General features: G+C 38.7%; 1 protein-coding gene and 1 long non-coding RNA gene across 2 annotated transcripts in view; one reads left to right on the top strand and one right to left on the bottom strand.

Annotated features, from left to right (window-relative positions):
* Positions 1 to 5,155, top strand: part of LOC106524164 (uncharacterized) — a 122,988-nt gene that overhangs the window by 47,086 nt on the left and 70,747 nt on the right. The window lies entirely within an intron of this gene.
* The window catches only part of LOC106524163 (thymocyte selection-associated high mobility group box protein TOX), a gene marked incomplete at its 5' end in the record, with an annotated part of 59,856 nt that overhangs the window by 49,330 nt on the left and 5,371 nt on the right, over positions 1 to 5,155 (bottom strand).

Here is a 5,155-nt window from a genome sequence, read left to right as displayed (position 1 = left end):
GTGGTCTGCTATGTGCTACAAGGAAGGTTTCTAAAAGCTTTAAAAGATAAACAAACTCTAAACAGAAGAGAGCACAAATGGATCACAGGCTGTACCTGCTGAAAACAATGTCCAGATACATAATGGACAGAAACGAGATGAATTCCTTTGGGGGAAATCTAATACCTGTACCGGTAGACAGGAAAAAAGCAGAAGTAGCTAAACGAGCATGTGAGCGGTGAGAAAGAGAAATTACTGTACATTATTGCAGATGAAAGGTTGGGCAAATGAGCGTCTGCCTTGGGGCAATGGTTGGTTAACGATGCATAGAGTGGAAGCTCTTGTGAGGATCCACATGAGCATTTYATTGATTACATTTACATTCATCCACATACCCAAACAAGGAACTGAGACAAGAGCTGCATATAGGTTGCATTAAGGCTTCATTCACATTCACATGAATAATCCAAAAGCCAAGCACGAGAACTACGTGTTTGCTTCAAGTGAAACTGAATGCTGACTAATTATTTTAAGCCATTTGCTTGATCAAACAGGTGTGTTTGTCAACAAACTAACCCATAGGTAGAAATGAGTGCAACGGAGGAAGATGAGAAAAGTGATGTTGACGGTGAGGATGTATTTGTAAYAAACTCCTCGCTTCTTTTCCTGTTCTGATCTAACTGAGCAGTTTAACTCCACAGAAGTCCAATTCGATATCAGGAACAACATAAAGCCATTAAAGGGGGTATTATTMATTTTCCAGGCACATACTTCAAATCTATACCACAATGAAGTAACTATCTCACCTTTCAGTTGTTATTACAATGCTGTATTTATCAGAAATATCACCATTATAGCCTATTTTAATGCCTTGAAATTGTGGGATGGGAACTTAACTGCAGACTGAGCTCCAGGGAGGTGCTATGAACAAACAGGCGGTGCTTTGTACCAGCAACAGTTTATTCACCTCCACATGGCTCCCACAGGAGAGTCAAGGATTTCTCAAACTCTGGGAATGTGTTTGATGAGGGAATGAGATTATAACATGATAAAAAGATTTAAAAAAAAAACATTGATTTTGTATAATACTCCTCCCCCCTTTAAGAAAGTATTTTTAGGAAAAAAATCCCTCAGGTGAACACAGAATGGAAAAATGCCACATGACCACATCTTTCATTACAGCTAATTTTACAAATTGAATTTTTCTTTGAGTGCTGAGCCCTGCCACATTTCTTTCCGCTCCAAAGGAAGAAATAACTGAAATCACCACTTACATCAGTAATGAGATTATCATCTAAAAGGCCAAAACGGCCCAGAAAGGTCAGCCATTTTGTGCTTCAACATGGCTGCCCATATATTGCAATGTAAAGCTCTTTCCYCTTGCTTCTGTCTGAGTGGCTCTGCTTTGCACTTCCTCACRCTTTCATTTAAAATGCCAATTTGATGCTGGCTCAATGCTATCAGCTCAGCCATTACTCCTCATAAACTGTAGAATTCCTGATCTCTTTCTTTCTTTCTTTCTTTCTTTCTTTCTTTCTTTCTTTCTTTCTTTCTTTCTTTCTTTCTTTCTTTCTTTCTTTCTTTCTTTCTTTCTTCTGTTTCATTTTATTCCCCCCTTCATCATCTTCTTTTTATTCATTTGATTCCTTTGCTCCTTCACTTTTACTTATCATCCTCATGTTCTCACCATCCCCACCGCTTTTCATGTTACAACCTGTCACACTCCCTCTTCCCTTCTTTCCCTCCGCTCTTCTCTTTTTCTTAACGGGCCGTGGCATCGCTTCCTCATCGGCAGCTTAATTGGGCATTCTGCCTGAGACAAGGGCCTCATTAAGCAGTAATTACACACATGTTGTTTTCGGCAAACATCTCTATTTGGATTGCTTTGCATGGTAATTGTTCAGCAGGGACCACTGCTTGCGATGTTTCAATCCGTGACACACGTGGTGCTGGTAGAGAGGAATAAAAAAAAAGGCATGGAGAAGAGGAGGGGGATGGAAGAACAGAAGGAAAATAATAATAGGCTGTGAAGGAGAAACAAACTGAAAAGTAAAGCATGCATACATGAGATGGAGGTGAGAGTGATAGAAAAGCAGAAACAAAAAAAGCTGAAAGAATGAATTCAGAAAGACAGTGAAGAAAAGTCTAAAAGGAGCAGATTCTGTGCTAGTGGAAAATGAGTTAGAGGGAGAGAGAGATGAGAAAATGAGGAATAAAAGTGAAAAAAGGAAAATTCAGGAAAAAAAAATAAATGAGAGACTCCCAGAACTAGGTCACGCCAAGGAATCATCGACAAAGCTGAGCGTTTCAAAAATAATGAAGCCACAAGGTGGAAGTAATGCTAACTAGCATATCCAGAGAAAACGTAATATTTACACAGTTTTAATGGTGCAATACAATACTTGGATGTTTTCATCTAGGAGTGCTCAGTGAGACAGATGATGACAGGATTGGAGGCTCCGCTGAAGGTTGCTTTTGATTGATGGACAATTTATATAAGCCCCTCACTAAGCCTTCTAGGCAACATCTGTTTGTGAGGAGGAGGATGGGAGTGAAGATCAACTGCCTGTGTGTAAGGCCATAACTTCCCAGTCATTAGAGAGAGAAATGACATTGCACTAAAAAGAGACTAAAATTATTTTTAAAGACAGGAAACACTTCATCAAGGAAGATGGCTCCAATCATAGGTGTGAAACCTTACATACCMAGATCCAATTAATTAGTTAGACAAACACAACTCGTTTCAGGGCCTTGCTGTAAAACGTCTGTCAAAGCACAATTATTTGTGCAAATGAACTTACATAGCTAAAAAAAACTTGAAGGTTGATCCACCTCATTCTCATGCATAGCAGCTTTCATTCGAATTTAAAGTAAAAATGTGTATCTGTGCATACTTAACAACTGCATACTTGATGATAATAACAATAAATCTTTTTTGTWCATCACAATTTTAACAGTAAATGTAATAAAAGTAATTTAAAAATATGAACAATGAAATAAGCTTCAGACTAACTAAAAGCTACACAAATTACAACAAGAAAAACACTGTTGTAAACACTGCAGAATACGTCTTAAATCCTTTAAACCACTACAACAATGGAGCAAGTTTTACTGTATATTTTACGTCTAGCTTAGCCTTGCCAACTCAGCACCTCTAAAATACTGTAGTTGCAGAGTCTCCTTTGCTTTGCAGATTTCTCCATATATAAATAAATAATTCTAGTTAGCTGTGACTTTTGATGGGCAGAATCCACTGGACTCAGAAACAAGCATTGTAAATACAAAAATAAAAAAAAAATACTATTACTAATATGGAACAGTTTGCAACCCTAATCTAGTTGCTTCAGGAGAATGGTGWACTCTGCAGAAGACTTTCGACCTATGCTGCTCTTCCACTTTGAGTTTATTGCCACCTACTGGCCTGGAGTAAAATCAAGAGTGTTTGTGTCTTGGCTTCCATTTGCTTTATTTTGAAAAGAAAAATCACACATAGTTCTTCACTTCATTAATAAATCACAGCTATGACTGATGTGGCAAACATGATACATTTCTACGTACTGATAGTGTTTAAAAAAAATCTGTTGTGTCAACACTTTATCTAAACAAAAATGAGGTAAAAAGAAAAAGGCATTATGGTATTTCTGATTGTGCCAGCACATTTTTTTTACCTACTAATAATCACAGGCCTTTACTTTCTTCTTCTGCGCAACACCACAGACACTATCCTATTAACAATATATGAAGATGCAGCAAGAAACTGCATTTCTTTTAAGCTAACATTGATGTAGACTGCTGCAATGTGCCRTATGTACAGGTGTAGCAAAAAAAAAAGTCACACTGAAGAACAACCTCAACCAACTTTCTGAAGTTTTGAATTAATAAGAGAAAATTCTATAAGCAGAAAGTGTACWACGTGTGACTTTAAAAGCCTTTGCCAGTACACGAGTCTCTAAAAATAATTCTTTCAGCAAGCGGAATTAATAAACCCAGAACAGTACACAGCCATTCTGTGAAGAAAGGGGTGTGGTGAGGGGGGTCTCATGCAATATGTATGCCAGTTTGAGCACCCTTCTTCCTCACCCCCCCCACCCCCTTCTTTATATTTCTCTTTTCACAGCTCACTCTTTCACTCCAGTCCTCTGTTCAATTAAGCTGTAGGAGCGACCTAACAAACCTCAACCTGAGACGATGTGCCACTGAATTTTGATGTTGCCCAACTTGTCACAGCTGCTTCAAAGTCAGAGAGGATGAGACAGACACACATACACAAGCACACATTTAAAAACAGGAGAAAATGGAAAACTGAAACACTATGGATAGAAAGAAAGGAGGTAAAAAAAGAAAAACAGAAAGAAAGAAAAGAAGGAAATATTTTTAAAGTTGCATAGGAAGAGGAGCCAAAAAAAAAGAGTGAGAGAAGAAAGACTTCGGTAACAAATCCGGTGTTGCACCACGCCCGAAGCAAACAATGAGCACGGGCAAACAATGAGCATGGCACACACATAAACACAAAGATGCAAACACACACACGCACACTCACAAAAGCCCATAAAAAGCACAGCCGGTGGCCATGGCGACACATGCTCTGTTGTCGTTAGATAAGGGAAACAGGGCCTCTTCCTGGGTGTGAGAGTGTGATCCTGCACACACAACCACATATGCACTACAATCACAAAACTTGTTCATACACAGCTGCAGTACCACTGGGGTCACATCTACTGTACTATCACCCAGTCACTTATGTGTCTGCACCTTTATCAACTGCATGACTCATTTTCATATGCAAAACACAATTTATGTTTATGTGGACATCCATCAGATAGAAAGCAGCTTCCTGTGTCTCCCGGGAACTTTATGGGATTCTGTGCAGAGATCTGTGGCATGAATCCAGCTGCTTTTAGGAACCTGAGATGATTTAGTGTYGCATTCATCACCTTTTTTGAAGGTGGTGAAGGACAAGTTGCTTTCTGCTTTCTATGAAAGGATAATTTGGTCTTATTGTTAGTGACAGAGTTACCCATCAGCCTGTCAGCTTCACACTAAACACAAAAAACAGCATGTTTTCCATGAGATAAGGAGCAAACTGCAACTCCAATAACAACAACTAAAAAAGTTTTAACCACTTCCGACTTCACCTATGATTTTGGATGTACAAAGACACATACAGCATATATAT

The sequence above is a fragment of the Austrofundulus limnaeus genome, unplaced genomic scaffold (genome assembly GCF_001266775.1).
Source record: "Austrofundulus limnaeus strain Quisiro unplaced genomic scaffold, Austrofundulus_limnaeus-1.0 Scaffold178, whole genome shotgun sequence".
In the NCBI taxonomy this organism is placed as follows: domain Eukaryota; kingdom Metazoa; phylum Chordata; class Actinopteri; order Cyprinodontiformes; family Rivulidae; genus Austrofundulus; species Austrofundulus limnaeus.
The sequence above is the reverse complement of the archived record's forward strand: the minus strand, read 5'-3'. Positions and strand labels throughout refer to the sequence as shown.